Source organism: Symsagittifera roscoffensis, chromosome 4 (genome assembly GCF_963678635.1).
Source record: "Symsagittifera roscoffensis chromosome 4, txSymRosc1.1, whole genome shotgun sequence".
NCBI classification, from domain to species: Eukaryota; Metazoa; Xenacoelomorpha; order Acoela; family Convolutidae; genus Symsagittifera; species Symsagittifera roscoffensis.
Genome location: NC_087065.1, coordinates 7,500,247 through 7,521,623, shown reverse-complemented (window position 1 = coordinate 7,521,623; position 21,377 = coordinate 7,500,247). Strand labels below are relative to the sequence as shown.

At 33.0% G+C, this 21,377-nt stretch overlaps 1 protein-coding gene across 1 annotated transcript in view; it reads left to right on the top strand.

The window, feature by feature from the left end:
• Positions 1–494: 494 nt before the first annotated feature.
• LOC134844669 (C5a anaphylatoxin chemotactic receptor 1-like) overlaps positions 495–21,377 on the top strand; it is a 53,099-nt gene continuing 32,216 nt past the window's right edge. The window contains exon 1 of the mRNA XM_063861471.1: positions 495–546. The gene's annotated coding sequence lies outside the window, so the exon portion shown is untranslated. The remainder of the gene's footprint in view (positions 547–21,377) is intronic.

The window sequence follows — 21,377 nt, the reverse complement described above, 5'->3', positions numbered from 1 at the left end:
TTGCAAATTTTTTGGAAATCTAGGACCCCTACATCACAGGAAAAATCAATTCAGTCCCCCCCCCCCCCCCCGGTTCAAAGAAAATTTTATGCAAAAAGAAAAATCAGTTTCAATTGAGCTTATGGAGATTATTTGGCAATGTTCATTTATATTGTTGGTACAAAAGTGGGAAACAAACACAGCTCAAAATATTGAAGTCAACCAGAAATAAAAGCATAGACAGTCAAGCCATGAAAGACATTCAGACCTTACAAAACAGTTAATAGACATGACTCGAATAAGTACACACTATACAACTCGCTCTTTTTTCTCTATAATGTTTACTAAACGCCCTTTGGAAGTTTTAAAACAATCATGATTTGTTGCTGTTGTTTTTAAACAAGAATTATCTGGCTTAATGACATATTTTGAGATTACGACCAGAGGATAGTACATTCGTGTTCTTTCAAATTATTAACGATTTAGAACATTTTTTTTAAAATCCGATTTAAATATTACTAGTATTTTTATGTCTACAGTCAAAATCAGCAGTTTTTTTGTTAACAGGTGAGTTAATAAAGCTGAACTAAAAAATTGATGTTCTCTTTAAGAAAAACTGTCGACGCTCAGTTTTTTGAATCTTGATAAAGTTCCTAAAAGCAATGTAAGCAATAAAAGCAATATTAATACCTACGCGACATTTGCTACGTCATATTCGAATAAAGAAAAAGTATTGTCTGTTATTAATATTTTCATTCAATTGAAACTGGTTTTCATCGACATGCTGAACAAAAAAGTTCCATTGATCTACGCGACAAAAAACTAACAAGCAACTGTGAAGAATTACTGCAAAAAAACTAATTGAGAAACAAAATAACGCTTTCAGCTATGCCTCAATGACCAATTGACCATGCTCGAGCGAGCATAAAGTATATAATTAATAAACAAACTCGTGTCTGCAAATCGGAGAGGGTGGAAGGCCTTTAAGCCTGTCTAAGGAAAATCGTTTTCTTTTATTTTCTCACCTTTTCTTTTTTTTTTTCGTCCTCGCATACAAGTATTGCCAATGCTGGCTATTCTATATGAAATTTTTAATGGAACTGCAATTAAAATATAGTAGAGTTTGCCGGATTTTCAAAAAATTTCTGGGTGAGAATGTTTTTGCTATCGGATCACGTTACCATCTAATCAGTTGAGCACTATGATAAGAAACGCATTGAAATATAGTTGGTTTCAAAGAAAAACCGGAACCCAGATTCAATAAACTGCTTCCAAAAAACTCATAACAACAAGTTGAAACAGTAGAAAGTATCATTGTTCATTATTAAAATTCGAAAAATTTCATAATGTAGCTCAAAACATATCTTACAATTTTTTGTCGCTTAGGAAACTGTATAGTACTGAGCGTTCTGGGTTTTAAGCAATGAAATCATAATTTGTTTCTCGTACCCAGCGGATTTTCTATGCAAGATCTGAAATGATTAATTTTTTCTACATAAGTTGACTCTCGGATCTGAAAACTGGAACCTGATCTAAACTACATTTTATGATTGGATAAATTAGATATTTTACCACTGTAAAGTATTTAATATTAACCAATCATGATCCATCTAACTAACAACCCACTTATTTGTAAGTGCTGAAATTACTTGTAATTTCAGCACCAGAGAGATTTGAATTTAACTTAGAAATTAGTTGAACTCTCCCGAGTACTTCAGCAGCCGCAATAAACCAGTATACCCTAGATCTATTGAGCCTAGCAGAGACTAGTTAAACAACCTGAGACTAGATAGTATAAGAGTAAGATTAGGATCGGTATTAGACTAAGAAGTTGCACGAATCTATCCGGCCGAAAATAAGATAGCGTGACGAGCAGACGGTGTACCCTATCCGAAATTACTCTATGAGTTATACACTTCGGTCCTAACTCATCTGGTGCGACCATAAGTCTCGAACAAGACCTTAATAGCTTAGAATTAACCAAAAATAGATTAGAATTTAGACAAAACATTTTTAAAAATGTTACACGACGATAATTTAGTCGAAATGTCTCTACGACTCAATAGATCAAAGCCAATATTCCGAACGATAAGAGAACTACCCGGAATTGCAAGAAGACCTCGAACCAGAGACGACATACGACAAAGTCGAAACTTACCATATAGTTATATGATAGTTCGGCAAAAGCCAACACAAACTTTTGTATTTAGAATACTACTAGCAATGAATTTAGATTTTCATTTGCAAACATAAAATCTTGAAGTCAATCTTCAAAATCATTTCAGGCGCTAAACCAAATTATTAATATACAATAACGATTGATAAGGAGATCTCAGATCGTTTTCCTAAATTCTGCAGTAATATACAAAACATGTTTGAAAAATATTTATTGAAAAATCAAAATAAAAATTAGTAGCATGACAATAAATGGTTAGTAATTATAAATCATCCTGTTGTTCCAGCTTCATCACCTAAACATAACAGCATTCATAAGCTCACTAATATCATAAAAACACTAAATCTTTTCTCTACATAAATTTAAATCACTTTAAACTTAATTTCACTTAAATTTAAAATCGGATCATCAAGGCTCATCCTTGGATCTTAAATCTTTTTCTATTTAATTAAATTTAAAACTTGATCATCAAGGCCTCTCCTTGGATCAAAAAGAACAATTTTGTTCTCCCCCACCCACTTAGCTAGTGTCTAACGACCTCAAACGTCGATTCACTATCCAACCCTTTCTAAAAACCCAGGACTAACAGAAATTTTTGAACAAAACTAATCATTCAAATTAGGATAAACAGTGAAGAACTTCGGTTATTCATCCTTCACTTGATCCCCCCTCTTACCAGACCCAGGATAAATCTTAGACTTAGTAAGTTTAAAATAGTATCTAACGAACTACTCGCGTTCTAATTATACCTGAACCTTGTGGATCGATTTACTATTCTCCAACCCTGAACACAATCACTACCCTTAAGTAAGATTAAGTAAGTTAACACTTTAGCTTATACTAGCCACGAGAAAGTATAAAATCATTCTTCAGAATCGATATACTTTTCTCCCCAACCCTGAACAAATAGACCCAGGTTAGGCTAACCAAAAAATCGTAAGGACTAACAGTCTAAGTAATAGAAATCATTTAACAACCTTTTGCATCCGTCATCCTAAACCGTATGTCATTTAAAAACCTAGGAAATAAACAAACAATTGTTTTACACAATTGTGAAATAGATAACAAAAAATACGATCTTGTAATCACACCACACACACAAACAGTTGGATATATCAGAACAAAACGACAAACACTAAAAAGAAAAATAATAACCAAACAAAGACAAATTACACGAAAAAGATTTTCCAAAAACCGCAACGCATTTTCAGAATCAGAAACCAGCAGTTTAGACGAACTTTATAAATTGAAAGAATCTATAGATAAAAATTGCCCCATTCACGATCAATTATATTTTTCCGACTCAGAAACGACTTCAAATTCATCAAAAAGAGGAAAAAGAAGAATAAAAAATCAATATAAACACAAACCAGTACATTTATACAATTGGAATCAACCAATTAGACACATTGATAATTACATATTAACAGTCATCAAACAAAAAAATGAGCTCAACATACACCCCAGGTGAAGAAAGTCCAGATGATGATGATATCTTCCCCTTTATCGTAGATGCAACCACTGATAGAGGACAGCATATATTTTGCAAAAATTTACTCTTAAATTTGTTTGAACCCGGAATCAGTCCGTGTAAAACAGAGTTCCCAGATGTAAAAATCAAAAGACAAATTATCGATCACTATTTGAAAGATATATGTAACTTAACACAACAATACGGAATCTACTCCATAGAATTCAACTCACCAAACCAGAATCACAGCAAATATGTAATTCAAACAGACGACCTTGATTTAGAATTCTCAAAAGTATTCTCAGCATATATAAAAAGCATACAATATCATAACTCACAAAGAGCAAACTCCATATTCACCAATGAAGTTTTTGCAATAATATATAGTTATATCTCGATATTAGAAAACGAAATCCCAATCACAAATGTTTCACCGACAGAAACATCTAAGCATATAAGAGTACGACATGAAATCACACTACTCTCTAGTTTTCTAAATATAATTAAAGAAAATTTCACGAAAGATGAAGTTTCACAACATACAAAACACGACTTACAAAAAATTTTGGCATGGTTCATAATAGATTATTTCACACATAATATTGATTTAATTTCACAAGCAAGAAAAAATTTTAGACCCCAAAATTCAAAAACGATGATACTGCCATCACAGAACAATCAGACTATGTTTGGGACCCGAATAGTCTCATCCCGCATTCATAAACTTCCCACAATCAATCTCAAGTCAAGCAATAAGTACGATATCTTATGTAAGAGATTATGTAAGAGTAATACCATTAACCATTGATGCAACACCATTAAACTATAATACATTTTTACCTGATATGCAAAATAATAGTTTAAACTCCACAGTCATACACAATGAAAACCTCAATGGAACTAGAAATCTCACTCAACAAGATATCCAGACACCATCACACTTTATAAATGAAGAAATCGTACACACAAGAACTACACAACAAAGTATTTCACCAATACGTCCAAATTTAACAACACCAAAAAATACAAACCCTTCACAAACACAAGTAACATTACAATCAACCGTTAAACCTTCGGTTGCCCCAAAATATTCACACATGGATTATCAAACATACAGACCCATGACAATACCGTCAAAAACACGTAAAACGTTCACTAGAAACAATTTTGCAGAACATAATTATAATTACACACATCCATCAAAAACAAATTATCCCCCACGAAAAAATTTTAATAATTATACAAGATCTCGAAACTGGGATAACCCAATGGCACAAACTAATTCAGTAAACTTTCAAACAAATTTACATCCTTCACAGGATCGTAGTGAAAACTATCCATTTTTTCAACAAAATAAAAATAAAAAACAAACATCTTATCAAATGGATTACTTATCCTCAGATGATGATTTTTTACAACCAGATATATTTGCACCGTATAATCAAGAATATCGTGGACAAGGAGTACAGAAACCACATACAAATCATAGAACTTTTTCTCCACAACCGATAGATAGACAAAATCAACCACCAATTCAGCAACAAAAACCAATTAATACACAATATTTTCAACCAATTCAGCAACAAAACCCAATAATCACACACTCGTATCAACCGACACAAATGCAAAATGAAATACCACTCCCATATTATCTTCAACAACACGAAATAACAAGAAATCAACTTTCAAATTTTTCTCAAATGCCAAATGCAGCAGAATCATTACAAATGACAATGAATCCATACCTTATGGGTGGATCATCAATAACATCAAATAAACCTTTAACGGTTTTCACAGGAACAGACCCTGAATATTCTGTAGAAGACTATTTAAATGCAGTAACAGCAAATTTGATTTTAAATATAGGACCTGAACCAATTAATACGCCACTACATCAAAACTGGATACATCGACGCACAGCGTTGATACAAACAACTTTAGACGGCGCAGCCCAAAAATGGTTTTCAGTATTGCCTATAGAAACAAAATCAAATTGGAAAAGGTTTACACAAGAATTTTCAAAAATGTTTGACTCCGAAAGAAACAAACAACAACAAAGAGTTTTATGTAATGAAATTCGCAGATTACCAAATGAAACCATCAAGCAATTAGCAGTACGCATCGAAACACTAGTTCAAAAAGCATATTCATTAAATACACACGACTATAAAAACACAAAGATGACAGAAATCTTAATGATGACCTTAACACCGCAATTAAGAAAAATAGCAATAAAAAAGAGAGCATCCCATCCTTCTTCAATTCGAGAACCCGATTTAGATTTTCGAAAAACAGTAGACAAACTAGAACAAGCAGAAATCACAATGAAACTCGAAGAAACAGAAAATCTGAAATTACAATATGTTAACCGATTTGAAACAAATTCCACAAATATCAACAATATACAGGAATCAGATACAGACCTCGTTGAAAAAATCACTGAAATACTCAATATTTACGAAAAACACCCAAACTTTAAAGGCAAACCATCTTTCAAAAAATGGTGTAATTATTGCCGACGATACGGACATAGTATTTCTGAATGTAGACAAAAACAGCAAGACAATCAAAATAAACCTCAAAAATATAAAGAACCAAATAAATCATTCTATCAATACATGAAAAAAGATCAAAATCTACCGAACAAAACTGTGTACAGCAACAACAGTTCAGGAAAACCACTCCCGAACAATACAAATTATACAAGAAATCAATCACAATATAACTCAAGTTATAGAGGAAGATCACCAGAACGAAGAAATACGCAAAATTCATCACAAAATCACTACAATAGACCAAATAGTCGAAATAACTACTCTAGATCAAATTCAAATACAACACGATTTGTTTCTAGATCTAATTCCCAATCAAGAAATAATTACTATCCAAACAATCAATCACGAAATTCATCATACAATAGGAATAGAAACTACTCCAATAATCGGAATAGAAATTATTCAAACAACCGAAACCAGAATTACCCGAACAATCGATCAAGGAATAACTCATATAATAGATCGAACTATAACAGACCAAACAATAATTACCAAAACAGATCACGAAATAATTCACAAAATCGACATTCAAGTTATAATAATCGTTATAGAAATTATTCCCAATCACCACACAGGAATAATAACCATTATAATAATTCTAATAATCGCCATAGAAGTAGTACACCCAAACATCAAAGGAATATAAATCAAGTACAATCAAATCCAGAAACAACATCAGACCCTCCAGGTATTGACGACACAGTAAATGATATGTTACAACTCAATCAAATAAACTGTGAATCATCAGACTCAGAAAGTGAAACAGAAAACACTATCTTCATCAATATGATAGCAGTCGAAAATGACTATGAACCTATTATATATGAACAACCATTTTCATCACACATATATGAAAATCAATCAGAACTCCTTCATAATTATTATATTGAACCCATCCATTCCACACCGACGACGCAAAAAACTAATGAAATTAACACTACAAATCAACCCAATGAGAATGACAAAACAAAATGCTTGAATACAAATCACATCTATCAAAATATACAAAAAGAACAACCCAAAGAAAAAATTTGGACAATACCATTTCTTTTAGAAAGTCCAAGAAGCAAAGAATTTCAACCACCAGATCTTGAAATTGATTTTCTAATTGATTCAGGAGCAGAATCAAATATAATAAGCATTCCCACATGGAATGAAATAAAAACCTTACACCCAAAGCTAACACCTCTTGAAACCTCCAGTAAACTAGCAACAGCACAAGGATCAACATTGGTAAACTATGGAAAAATTCAATTATTTCTTCTCCCCACAAGAACAATGGAGCAAAATAAAATTTTAACTAAACCATTTAAACAAATATTTCATATCACTGATATTAAACACAATATCATTGGAATACCATTTATCTCTAAATATATACCAACAATCAACATATTAAACAGTAAGATACTAATCAAAGATAAAAACACAAAAGCAAAAGACATCCCTAACATTTTTTCAAAGATTAAACAAACAACCACCATTCTTTTCAAAATTTTATCCAATATATAACCAACAAAGAAAACACCTGAAACCACTATCAGGAAACATATATAATTTTTCAATAAAACAAGTTCACCAATATGATAAAAAACAAAACAAACAACAACTCTGTATGTCAGATTTTGAATTCAAACCTATCCATAAGTTTTTCAAAATCACAATTTCATCCATAAAATATTTGAAAAACTCGAATTCAGATATTATTTCTCTACATGTATACAACAATACACCCTATCAAGTAACACTACCTTTAGGACTTTTAGGCTATTGCGAAACCAACGCTACAAAATCACCAATACACGAAAAAGCATATCGCGTAAATAATATACTCCAATTATTAGATATTTGTCAATCCACAATTCTTAATGAAGAATTATCCATAAATAATATAATAAGTAACGAAAAAAGAAATACGGATTATTTCACAAAAACCCCATATTTCAAACCGACATTCAACATAAATAACTACACAGAGAATCAACAGAAATTTTTAACAATGTTTAATTTCCAACATTCACAAATAACACAAGACGAATTTGAAAAATTAGCCAAACAGCTAATTAAATATTCATCAGTCTATGCAACATCCAAATTTGATGTTGGCAAAATCAGCTCATCACTACATCTCCCATTAAAACCAGACGCAGTTTTCAAAAAACAAAGAGCAAGTAAAGTACCAATTCATTTACACGATAAAGTGAACAGATTACTTGATATTTTAGAACAATACAATATAATCTCACCAGTAAATAAAGAAGAACAACCAAAAGGTAACACATTTATCAACCCTGTTATCATTCTAGCCAAAGGAGAATCATTAAAAATTGTTCTCGACGCTAGATACCTCAACTCACTCATAGATGAATCAAAGTGTAATTGGCCTATTGAACCAATACAAGTTATTTTAACAAAAATAAACGGAAAATACTTTACAACCGCAGATATGAACAGTGCATATAACCAAATGTCATTAGATGAACAATCGCGACGTTTAACACAATTTGTTATTGGAAACCAACAATACGAATTCAACCGCTTATTCTATGGAATATCCATAGGACCAGCAGCATTTTCAGCTTTTATGAGCAAAATTTTTCGACCACTAATACTCAAGAAAAACGCAATCACCTATTTAGACGATGTTTTTATGCAATCACAGACTAAAGAAGAAATGTTCAATGTTTTAGAACAATATCACCAAATACTTCAGAACGAAAATCTGAAGGCCGCCCCCGATAAATCACACTTCTTTTTGACAAGAGTTAAATTCTTAGGACATAATATAGAAAGAAAAACAATCACTCCATTAAAATCACGCATTGACGCTATTCAGAAACTCCAACCACCGACAAATAAAAAGAAAATCCAAGAATTCCTTGGAATGTTAAACTTTTTAAGCAAATGTGTTTATAAAATGCAATTATACCTAAGACCATTCTATAATATACTCAGACAACAAAATAATTTTGAATGGAATACAGAACATCAAGCACGATTTGAAGAAATAAAGAAACTCTTAACTGAACAAATTTCAAACACAATTCCAGATCCAAATCAACCATTTTATGCAATGTGCGATGCTTCGAACTTTGGCATCGGCGCAGCATTATTACAATCACATAATGGTACAAACAAAATGAACCTTATATCAGCAAACTCTCAATTATTCACTCAAGCAGAGCTAAGACTCTCAACCCTAATGAGAGAATGTACAGCCATAATCTATACACTTACAGAATATGAATTTCTGATACTAGGATCAAAACATCCAACAGTTCTATTCACAGATCACAAACCAATCATTTTTCTCTTTACACAAAAATCTAATCCAAATCACCGAGTTTATAGATTTCAGCTAATTCTAATGAAATTCCCAAACTTACATATAGTTTGGACAGCAGGAAAGAATCTTGCATTACCAGACACATTAAGTCGAAATACGCCACCGGAATTACTTACACGTAAAACCACAGTTGAAATACCCAAAAATATAAAATTCTACCTTGCAAAAAACGAAACATCACCCCGACTAGAATGCAAATATGCAGTAAAAACTGACGTTGAACAATCACAGATAAACAATCTACAACACTTCCCACTTTATTTAGATTGTCAAAATAATCACTATGAAGTTGACCTACTTGGAACATCAACTTTTAAACCAATCCCATATTCACAATGGATAAAAAATAACACCCAACAAAAAAGAGTAAAACAACACTCGCATAAAAAAGACCTTTTTCCACTAATTGAAAAAGAAAACCTAACTGATAAAATAAATTTATCAGGACCACAAACAAACGATTCAAAATACACAATAAATCAAATATTTGACCTTCATGACCCACTTGATACAATCCCTTTATCTAAATTAGAAATAGAAAACATTTTTCTCCCCCCAACAAAAACAGTTACAATTTCAATGTTGAAACAATACCAAAATCTTGACCCAGTAATTAGACAACTAAAATCATGGCACAAATATAAAACTAAACCCGTCAAGGCAGATACAACTATTTTAGGAAATAAAACACTCCTCCGATATTTTCGAAAATTCAATAATACAACAATTAACGAAAACACAGACCTTCTAGAATACAAATTAAATGAATCTACAGTTCCCTGTCTCCCTCTAAGTATGATTCTCATAGCTTTTAATATTTCACATACACAAAATATTAAAGGACACTCTGGATCAGAGAAAACATATTCAAATTTCATACAAAACTTTTATTTCCCAAATGCACCAATTTGGATAAAAGTACTATGCAATGATTGTATAGTATGTCAACTAAATAAACCTTATCCAAATCAAAAACAAATAGCACAAAAACAAGACTTTAAAGGACAAAGTTGTACTTTAACCACCGTATCTCCTTTGATACAAAAGGACCAATTTCACCCTCATCCGAAGGAAACTCCTACATTATGGTAATTGTTGACGCGTTTACACATTATGTAGCACTTAACCCAGTACCACATTGTAACGCTTATTACGCTTACACAACACTCTATGAACACTGGATAGCCAAATTCGGACTACCAGAAATTTTAGTTACAGACAACGGTACAGAATTCATAAATAATGAAATCATCACACTATGTCATCTATATAACATCAAACAAAAACCACGTACATCTCACGCACCTTGGACAAACGGCTTAGTCGAAGGTATGAACCGTTCATTACAAGAATATCTCAGATGTATCATCAATGGAAATGATACAAGATACACCGAATGGTCAGCAGATGTAAAATTATTTCCCTTAGCATATAATTCACAAATTACGACAACTCTAGGAATGTCACCATATGAAATGGTTTTTAACCAAAAGCCACGCAAACCAATAATGTTTACAGCAAACTCTCATAAAAACGCACAAGGTTATTGTCAACCAAATAAAGACTCAATCTGTTATAACCTACTTTACATACACACGATGAAGATCATTTTCATCACCCACAAATTCTTAAATTAGCCTCCGGTACACACACCGAATGGATTTTAAACAGAGATAAAAAACACAATGAAATTTACCAAAAAGTAACAAAAAAGTTGTTACAAAGGCAAAACATTAATGAACAAATAAATTCACGCTTTACACCAGCCTCCGATTTAAAAATTGGAACATTTGTTTTAATACCCAATTTTAATACTCAAAAAGGAATTTCAAAAAAAATTACAACCCCTTCGTAAAGGACCATACCAAATAATTGCAAAACCCACTGATGTCACATATAAAATCACCGACTCAGACAAAAAAGAAATCGTTCAACACCGAAATAACCTATTACCTTATTATCCAAAAGAATACGCACTCCGCGAACTAACTCAATTATATTCTTTTACAGGTTTACAAGTTATTCAAAATGACCCACATACGGAAAATACAACAAAGGAACAAAAAGATTTTCACCTCAAAAACCAAATAACAAAATCAACCACCACAAAAAACAATACAAAAAATCTAGATCAAAATACATCTCAAAAAGAAAGAAAAAATAGAAAAATGACAGAACAAATAATACCCCAAGAAAAAATCGACAAATCAGACCATAGAGAGTCTTCACGACTTAGAAATCAACCACCTAAAAATTATAAATTATTCATCCCACAATCTAAAATATTAAAGAAAGTCGAATTCCAAAAACAACTTTAATTTTGTATTTCACAATCTTAGACCTTTGAAACATTTGAATTTTCATTTTTCAAAATAACATGCTGACAAACACGCAGCGATTCTAGTTCAAAATTAGCCAATAGGATTCATCCAATCCGTCACCTGCTATAACTCTAACACAAACCAACTAGACGAAAAATATTAAACTCCAGGCATATCTATAACTATAACTTTACGACCTCCAGGTCAAAAATAAGCAAACCACTCCAACTTGACAACTAAAATAAATATCACCATAATATCATAACCCTCCCTTATCTAATAAACCAAAGATCAACAATATTTCCCCAACTCAGACCTCAAATATCCCCCAAACAAATATGTTAAATTAGCCTAAAGTAAAAGAACGACCATTTTAATTAGCCTAAAGTATAGAAATCTCAAAAGTACCCCAGATCATTTGACAAATGAAAATAAAGAAAAAGAAGACCTCCCGATCACCATAAAAATTGCCCCCAACAATTTTTCACAAAACTCAACCCACTTGTCAAAAAACCAATAAATAATCCGACCACACTTGAAAATTGCCCCAAACAACAAAAAATATTCGATCAAGAAGTCATTTCGTAAATGCTCTTCTCTCAATCAGTCACTATAATTATCACAAACCTCAAACAATTTTTTACGATACTTAAAACCTTTGTAATATTTCTTTTTGATATCATTGAATCTTTTGTAATAATCTTAATCATTTTTTGCAACATTTTTTAAATTTTCTATTCCATATTTGAACTATACCTCCAACTTTCAAAAGCTATCGACTAAATCCACAGGTACGATTCACAAAACTTATCTAAATAATACGAACCATTTTTAGTAGAACAGATATTTTTTTACTATTTGTAATTTTTATAACATTTCTATCATCTCTCATCGTGACAATATGCAAATGTATAAAGAAAGCAATTATCACATTCGCCCTAGCAACAATCCTCCTAATTCTTTTTCTAGAAGAATACTACAATAAACATAAATTTTTTCACTAAAAGAATAGACCAAAAAAGCTATCAAAAATTGCTACCCAACAGTCACATAGTCAGTCTTCACCGACATCATCCCAAGAAAACCCGACACCACTTTCAACTACCCAAAATCCTCAAACATCTACACGAATTTCCTTTCAAGATAACCCATATACCTTTCAAGAACGACACGCTCGCTTATCAGAACCACTAGAACCAGTTCAACGACAAGCACCTCTAAGCGAACCAACATATAACTTATACCCAACACTACCACAAGAATTAAGTAGAATAAGAAATCCTAGTCAAAACCAAAATTCAGTCGAAATAAATAGACAAATTATACATCCTCGACGAAACAGAAATTTTCAAACTCCCCGAGTTCATTTTGATATACCTCAATCCCCATCACAAAACAATCCAGAAAACCCCATTGGTATATTACCAGAAACCCCTACACTTCTTTCACAACGTAGCACCTCAAGTCTACCATCAGATTACTTAGGTTCAACACCAACATCTGAACAAATACGTGAAAATCCCTTTAACCCCCCAAACCAGGCATCACGACTACCATATTGGACAACACATTCATTTACGCAAGGTGAACTAAATTTAGTCAATGATCCAATAGATATTTCTACGGATACAACAACATCCTCATCACTACCAGAAACATTATCACTACCATCAACACCATCAATAAGCCAGATTTCACCACCACCTTTTAACTTAAATTTCCCAAATAACCTCGACGCTAGATATCGAGAACAATCGTCAACAAATATTCCTTTAAGACTAGACTGGAATACATTCACAGCACCTCCACCATTATTTGGACAACACCTAGAAAGTAACCGACTCCACAATTGGGCACTAAATAGACTACAATAAAGACAAGACATTCACGAAGACATTCGTGCTCATAACATCCAAATACTCCAACAGAATAGTCTACAATTAAAATTTGAAATCACGGTTAAATTAAACAACATTACTCAACATCCCTATCCATTAAATCCACCAAATATAACAGCTCAATCCCTACCACCACCATTTATAACAACTGAAGTAATATACAAATACGACAGATATACAAAAAAGACAATTGGTTACATCACATTTTATAACCCATACTCAGGATTGTCATACACATGTATATTCTAAAAATTTTAATTTTTCTCCAACTCCTTTTTCTAATAACCTCAAATCAAAACATAAACCCTTCCCCCCGCACAGGACCACAAGATTTATTAGTAACACATTACGATTGTGAAGAAAACGAACAAAAAACACTACACAAATATGCAATAAATCAAGTATCACAATGCGAAACAGAACCACAAGCCATAGAAACAACAAATGTAATAGCGACACTCTATTCAAAAGCCCGAGCAACTACAGTTATAGGATATAAATTCACAGCAACATTTTCTGAAAAGAAAGTACATTGTTCACAAGTCTCAAACGGAAATAAAAACCGACTTGACCATGAATCATTCTACCAGAGTAATATAGAACGACTTTTACATCTCAATCCCGAAGATTGTAAAAACGAGTTACTCCGACTAAACATCACAAAAAATAAAAACACAGATAGAAAGTTAGTATATTTCCAAGTTTTTTCAGATTCTGTACATCAAGCAGAACTTGAAAGATATCAAGGACATATAAAATTAGATGAAAAGTACCCATATAACGGCGCACACGGACGATTAACCTATGACATGCACGATAAACACTGGATACCACACATTGGTATAAATAACCCATCAAACTGCAAAGCAGACACAAAAAATAAAGGATACCAAGAATTAATGTTTTTCGATTGGAAAATACAACTCGAAAAAAATCAACTCACACGAGATTTATCAGACAACACAATGATCTATCAAGGAATTAGATTACCTTGTAAAAACGACCAAGGCTATTGTGACCCTACAACAAGAACACAAGCAACAATTGTTTGGTTCCCCGAAGACACATGTACAACATTTCAAGTAGCAAAAATACACGCTCGTATGATAAAATTTCACGAAAAATATTTTATACAATCAATACCATATGAACAAGTAAATCCATTACGAAAAATAAGTTCTAATTTTAGAAACATTCATAATATAGAAAATAAATTAACACGTTTTCAAATATATCAAGAAACAGAACTTGCATGTAAATACAGAAACCCACTTCACAAAACACAATACTCCGAAATACTAGTTGAATACGAAAAAGGATTCGACATGACCACTGGAAAAACAAAAGTCGACCCATACGCCACAAGTCATCCTCCAAATGAAGGAACATCATACATACCAGTTCATTTTCAAAAAAATACAGGTCAACCTGGTGGACATTTAAAGCCCCAAGACGACCAAAGCACACGTTTACAAGAACTATCACTAATGAATAGTACATATTTCGGTAATATTCACTATGATATTCACTTAGATATGAAACTAGACTACACGATTAGCCGAATTTTTCAAGAAATGTCACTCTCTGAATTAGAAACACTACACCAACTATGCGAATTAGAAAGAACACAAATATTACAATCACTTGCACTAGCAGTATTAAAAATACCCTACGCAGGATATTTACTATCAGGAAATAGATCAAATTTTTTAGATTATGAAGGAAACATTTTATGGTTTTATACTTGTACCAAAAAAGTATCACCACTATACGTTTTTGAAGACAAACGATGCTATAAAAGAATCCCTATCTTTTATAAGAACAAAGTACATTTCGTTGACACACTTTCAAGAAGAACCTATTTCTGGGATACCGCAGTCCCATGTGGATCAGAAAATAGCCACAATGTAGTACAACTAAACCCTGATGAAGATAAATATTACCTTCTCACCCCATATCCCACATTAATGCAATCACTCAAAAAATTTTCACCAGAAAGCATTCGCGCTATCGCTCGAAACCCAAATATAGACTTACAATCAATAGGAATATACTCAAAATCAGATATTCAACATCACATTAGAACACAACAATTCCAAGAATTATTAACACAAATGGACACAATACAAAGACAATCAATTGACCAAAACTTCCGCAAACTTGCCGAAACCGCAGGATTTGCAGACATCTATACGCAAGACTATAGCGGATATTTTAAAGACATTAAAGATTATATATATCTAAACGGTGAAAAATACCGTCCCCAAGATATATCACCTATCAATATTTTTAGCTTTGTTACACTCAAGAATGAAATTCTTGATTTTCTAGGATGGCCCTACTACATCTTAGAAAAACTGACTATTTTATACGCAATGTTTAACTTTGTTGGATTTCTTTTTTCACTCTTAAAAGGAATCTATAACACATGTGCTATACACACACAAGTCAATAGACAAGCAAGTGTAGCACGCATACTATTTGCAGGATTTTTTGGAATTTTTTCTACATCAATAAACAAAATTCTTTTAGATGCACAAATAAAAGAACACAACACAAAAATAGCAACAAGACAGAACACATACGACGAAGAACATAAAAATTTAGACACAACGCCAACAGCACCACAGTTACCACCCCTACCACATAACCATCCATTATCCCTAGTCCCACGTAATTTTTGAAACTTAGCAATAACACATAATCCAAATTTTAGACCAACCATATCACAAAGTCCCATCCAACATATAATGACACGCCACTCACAAGATGAAAATACTTATGAACAAATTATAGAAATACCCCATACCACCGCTTTTCAGTCTCAAAATAATAATTTTTATAGCCCACGATGAGCCGACAACTTGGATCCCTACACCGTTCAAATTCCCACCCAACCAACCTCACTACTCCAATTACAATAATACCACTTTTTGCTTTCCCGCCACCCGATTTCCCAACCAGTAATGTAACATCAGGCATGAATTCCGATACTAATTCACACATCTCAGTTTTATACTCCACATCACAACTCAATAACCTGAATATTGAAACCCCCGATGAATTTGCCGACTCAGAACCATCTCCATCCAATAATTTTCACACAAACCCCTCAATTTTTCCCAACCCCCTTTTCAACCAATGCTACCAAATAACCCCGTCCCCACCAATTCTACACCCTCTTATGCTTCCCAAGTCACTCCAACCTATTCTTCACATCATTCAGACCGATCATCCAATTCTCCAGATACCCCCCAAATCTCCCCAGAACTAGATAACTTTATTACATTACAACAACAACCCTACCACCTTGATACCCCCATCATAAACCAAATTTCATCCACAATAGATTCATCCAACCCTCCTACCCCTACACCCTCTTCAATTTATACCGAATCATTAGCACCATCATCCACATCTACTGAATCTTCACTCAGCACTAATAGAGCTTACCGCACTTTTAAAAGAAAGTTCCCCAACCATCCTTTCCCAACAAAACCAGGAACAGCCCGTGAATATATAAATCACCCAAATCACACTAATACAAAAGAATTTTTAGCTATCACCTTACCCTCATTTCCACAATACACCTTAAACACCCCTCACGACACTAACGAAACACGTAACTTTGTAGACGAACAAGTTTTAATGCCTACCCTTCCTTGGACCTCATATTATCATTTCACTAATCCCCTTTGCTTACCTTTATCTAACACTCACATCGATATAGAACGAAATAAGGACATGCTATATCGACTCACTACACCACTAACACCTAGACAATTTACTTACATCGGATATAAAAAATCACTAAAAACATACACTGCACCCCGAGCTAACGAATATACGCTAGAATATTACGATCATAACATCATCAGAACTAACCAAGATCAATTCTTAGACGACGATCGCTTCGCTAACCCACAAATCACAGAAAAATTTTTCATTAAAACACCATATGTATTTACACTCAATATCTTTGACCGCAAATTTGACCACATCATTTCAGAAGCACTAACAGACACACAAGCTTACGAAAGTTTTAAAGAACGCTTCCAAATATTTTCACTAAACTTTCAATTCCTTGCACCACATGAAAGAGATTTGCACTGCTCACACGATATTATGTTGCGCACTAAACAAACTCACACATATACATATTATCATTTTATCCAAAATCACTTCGACCTACACACTCCCTCCAGACAACCACACCACCGTTTTCAATTCATCAATTCCAAATACACCTCACCATTCTTTCTTAACTTCACATATTGCATTAAAGATACTAACCTTCATGGTATTCTTCGAAATTATGATCCCATAACCCAAATGTATATTTTTTGTCCCATCACCAAGACCTTCAACGCAGAAGAATCCCGACCCTTTCTTCTCCCACACGAATTTGTCCAGCCTATAGAAATCCCCATTTTAGAATTCATCCACAACACTAAATTCAATCACAAATTATATAATCTAATCCAAAACACACCTTATGAGTTTGCAGTTGGCACCGAAGAACTAACCACCATTAAAGCACTTCAATTGCTTTGGCCACTGCTTCAAACTAAAAATATCATCCGCATCTTAGCTAAATTACTAACAACTTCAGATCTCATCCACGACATCTTCCCCCTTGGTTTCTTCCCCGACGACTAACAGGTAAGTATGAACTATACATATTATTAACTAATTATTAAAATTAGAAACTAACCATTCTTTATTCATGTCTTCTTTAGAATTTTAGCCTTCATCCAACGATCATCTGAAAAATTCACAAAAGAAAATGAAAATTGAAAACTTCTTCAAACTGTTTAAAACTCTATTAATTTTTTGCACCAAATAAATAAATAAAAATAATACCAATGCAATGATTTAATTTATAAATTTTTTCCCAAATGCAGTAAATCTAATAATGAAGAAAATTTGTAACTTAATTTTTCCCAACAACTAGCAGTAAAATTGAAATTCTATGTAGTAAATTAATAAGAAGCAAATGCAGTACTAACCTTTTGATATTTTCATTCACTCGCACAAGAGTTCTATCCAAATTCGCACAGCTCGCCCACGAAGAATTGTTTAAATAATGAATTTCAGTTTCAAGCTTTCACACTCAACAACTCTAACACACGATAACAAGTTTCAAACTTTCCTTTAACCTTTCCTTTAACTAAACAAAACTAACCAATGCAGCTTACTAAACACCACAACACATAGCATAACAGCATGACTAAGAAAAGGAAACCAACGGTACCCAAACCGGATTAACCCAGTTTAAAACTGGATAATTTATTCTTTTGAAGACTATTATAAAGTCTAAGAAAGAAATAATAAAACACAAAAAAGTCGAAAGACAAACCCATACCACAAACAATTTGATTTTTGAAAAAAAGACACAACCAACAAAACATAAGAAAAACCACAACAAACCCAACATAAAACGTTGTCACATAACAGGACCTCTCACAAAAACCGCATGCTATCATACTCCCACTCCTGGCCTAACCCACCAGAAGAGGACGTCCTGAGCATGCTCTATGGCCGGCCTAACCCACCGTGCTACATCCACGCTTTGTGACCACACTCCTATTTTTAATAAGAGCTACTCAAGGGTGAGTAACTCTTCAAAATAACTGAACTAAAACAAAAAGCTTTTGTGAAAACAACTAACCAAAATCATAATTAAAAAACATTAAACTAATAAAAGTTTTATAAAATGTAAATTATATTATGCAATATATAGATCAGCATACAACACCAAAGACGAACATCCAAAGACAAAATGAACCCACTACACTCGAAAGAGAATGGCCAACCACAATCAATATGCCGCCCACAATCACAACTCAAAGGATTTAGAGTACGACTTGACTTCGCAGAAAAGGACTTCATTGAACTAGACCAATGACCACCTCGATGTTCAAGTATACGTACAGATCCGAGTAACCAGGCATCCCCTCCACACACAATCTCCACGCCATTCCCAGACAAGATCAAAACACAAAGAAGTTCTCAGCAATGAAACAGAAAAACCTGACATAGCCAACCATTCTGAAATCAGATTTGAGTTTGTTGCGAAAACCCAGTCGTTGTCTTGAGAAGACACAACGATTGAATCTGGGACTTCTCTAATAAGAGAACCCAGAAGAAATATGATGTTCGCCAAATACCAACGTCCATCATCCATCCTTTGAATTACAGAAAGACTATTCTAAAAAACTCTGTAAAACCCGGATGGGTGGAACCTGATCTAAACTACATTTTATGATTGGATAAATTAGATATTTTACCACTGTAAAGTATTTAATATTAACCAATTATGATCCATCTAACTAACAACCCACTTATTTGTAAGTGCTGAAATTACTTGTAATTTCAGCACCAGAGAGATTTGAATTTAACTTAGAAATTACTTGAACTCTCCCGAGTACTTCAGCAGCCGCAATAAACCAGTATACCCTAGATCTATTGAGCTTAGCAGAGACTAGTTAAACAACCTGAGACTAGATAGTATAAGAGTAAGATTAGGATCGGTATTAGACTAAGAAGTTGCACGAATCTATCCGGCCGAAAATAAGATAGCGTGACGAGCAGACGGTGTACCCTATCCGAAATTACTCTATGAGTTATACACTTCGGTCCTGACTCAAAACACTTATTTTGGATTATTTGATTAGAATTTGAAAATTTTAAATTGAAAATGAAATTTTCAGATCTGAAAAAACCTTGAGACACAAAAATTTCAGATCTAAAATTATATCTGAAAAACCGTTTGTTCCATTATAATATATGCATTTGCGCAAACAAATGAGTTTCATCTTTTTGCTTTTTGTGCAATTCGCAATTATAGTTAGATTATTTAGCGTTAAAGAAACTTCCGAATAATCACACAAAGAGTTTTTTTTAAGCTCAACTTCTTCTTCAATTGTTTCAAAAAGCTTGGAGAAACAGTTTTAGAAGTCTCCAAATGGCCACTTTGCTGAGTACCAGCTAGCAGCTAACAGAAGTTTAAAAACAGAAGAAAAGCAAAAAATGAGTCAGAATCATGATTTTACAGATCTGAGTAACAGAGAAAAAAAATTCAGGTCTGAAATTAGATCTGAAATAGAATTTTTAAGATTTGAAATAACCAAGAAAAATTAGTTTTCAGATCTGAAATTAGATCTGAATTAACCCTGTCCTAAAGTATGCAAGCATTATTTTAAGATTTCACAACCCTTTTCAGGTCTGACGTTTTGAACTGAAACATATTATTTCAGAACTGAATTACTTACTGAAACACAAGCTGAAGTTGAAACGGATTATTTCAAAACTGGGTGCGGGTTGTAAAATAAAGTTGCTTTTTTCAAATAGCACCACACGCTGTTTTTTGGACAAATTGATATAATTTGCGTCTGTTAACTGAAACTTTGAATCAATCAGCAAGCCTATTTAAATTTTTAAATGCTTTTTAAGCTAATTTGTTTCGCCACGTTTATTACGCTCTAAGGAGAAAATGGAAAGTTCCCACGCATTATTTTTCTCAAATTGGCAGAAATGGCACAAATCAAACCAATAGAGTTTCCCAACAAATGATTGCAAGCAAATTATATATATTTTTTTGAAATTTAAGGCACACTTTGATCACAATT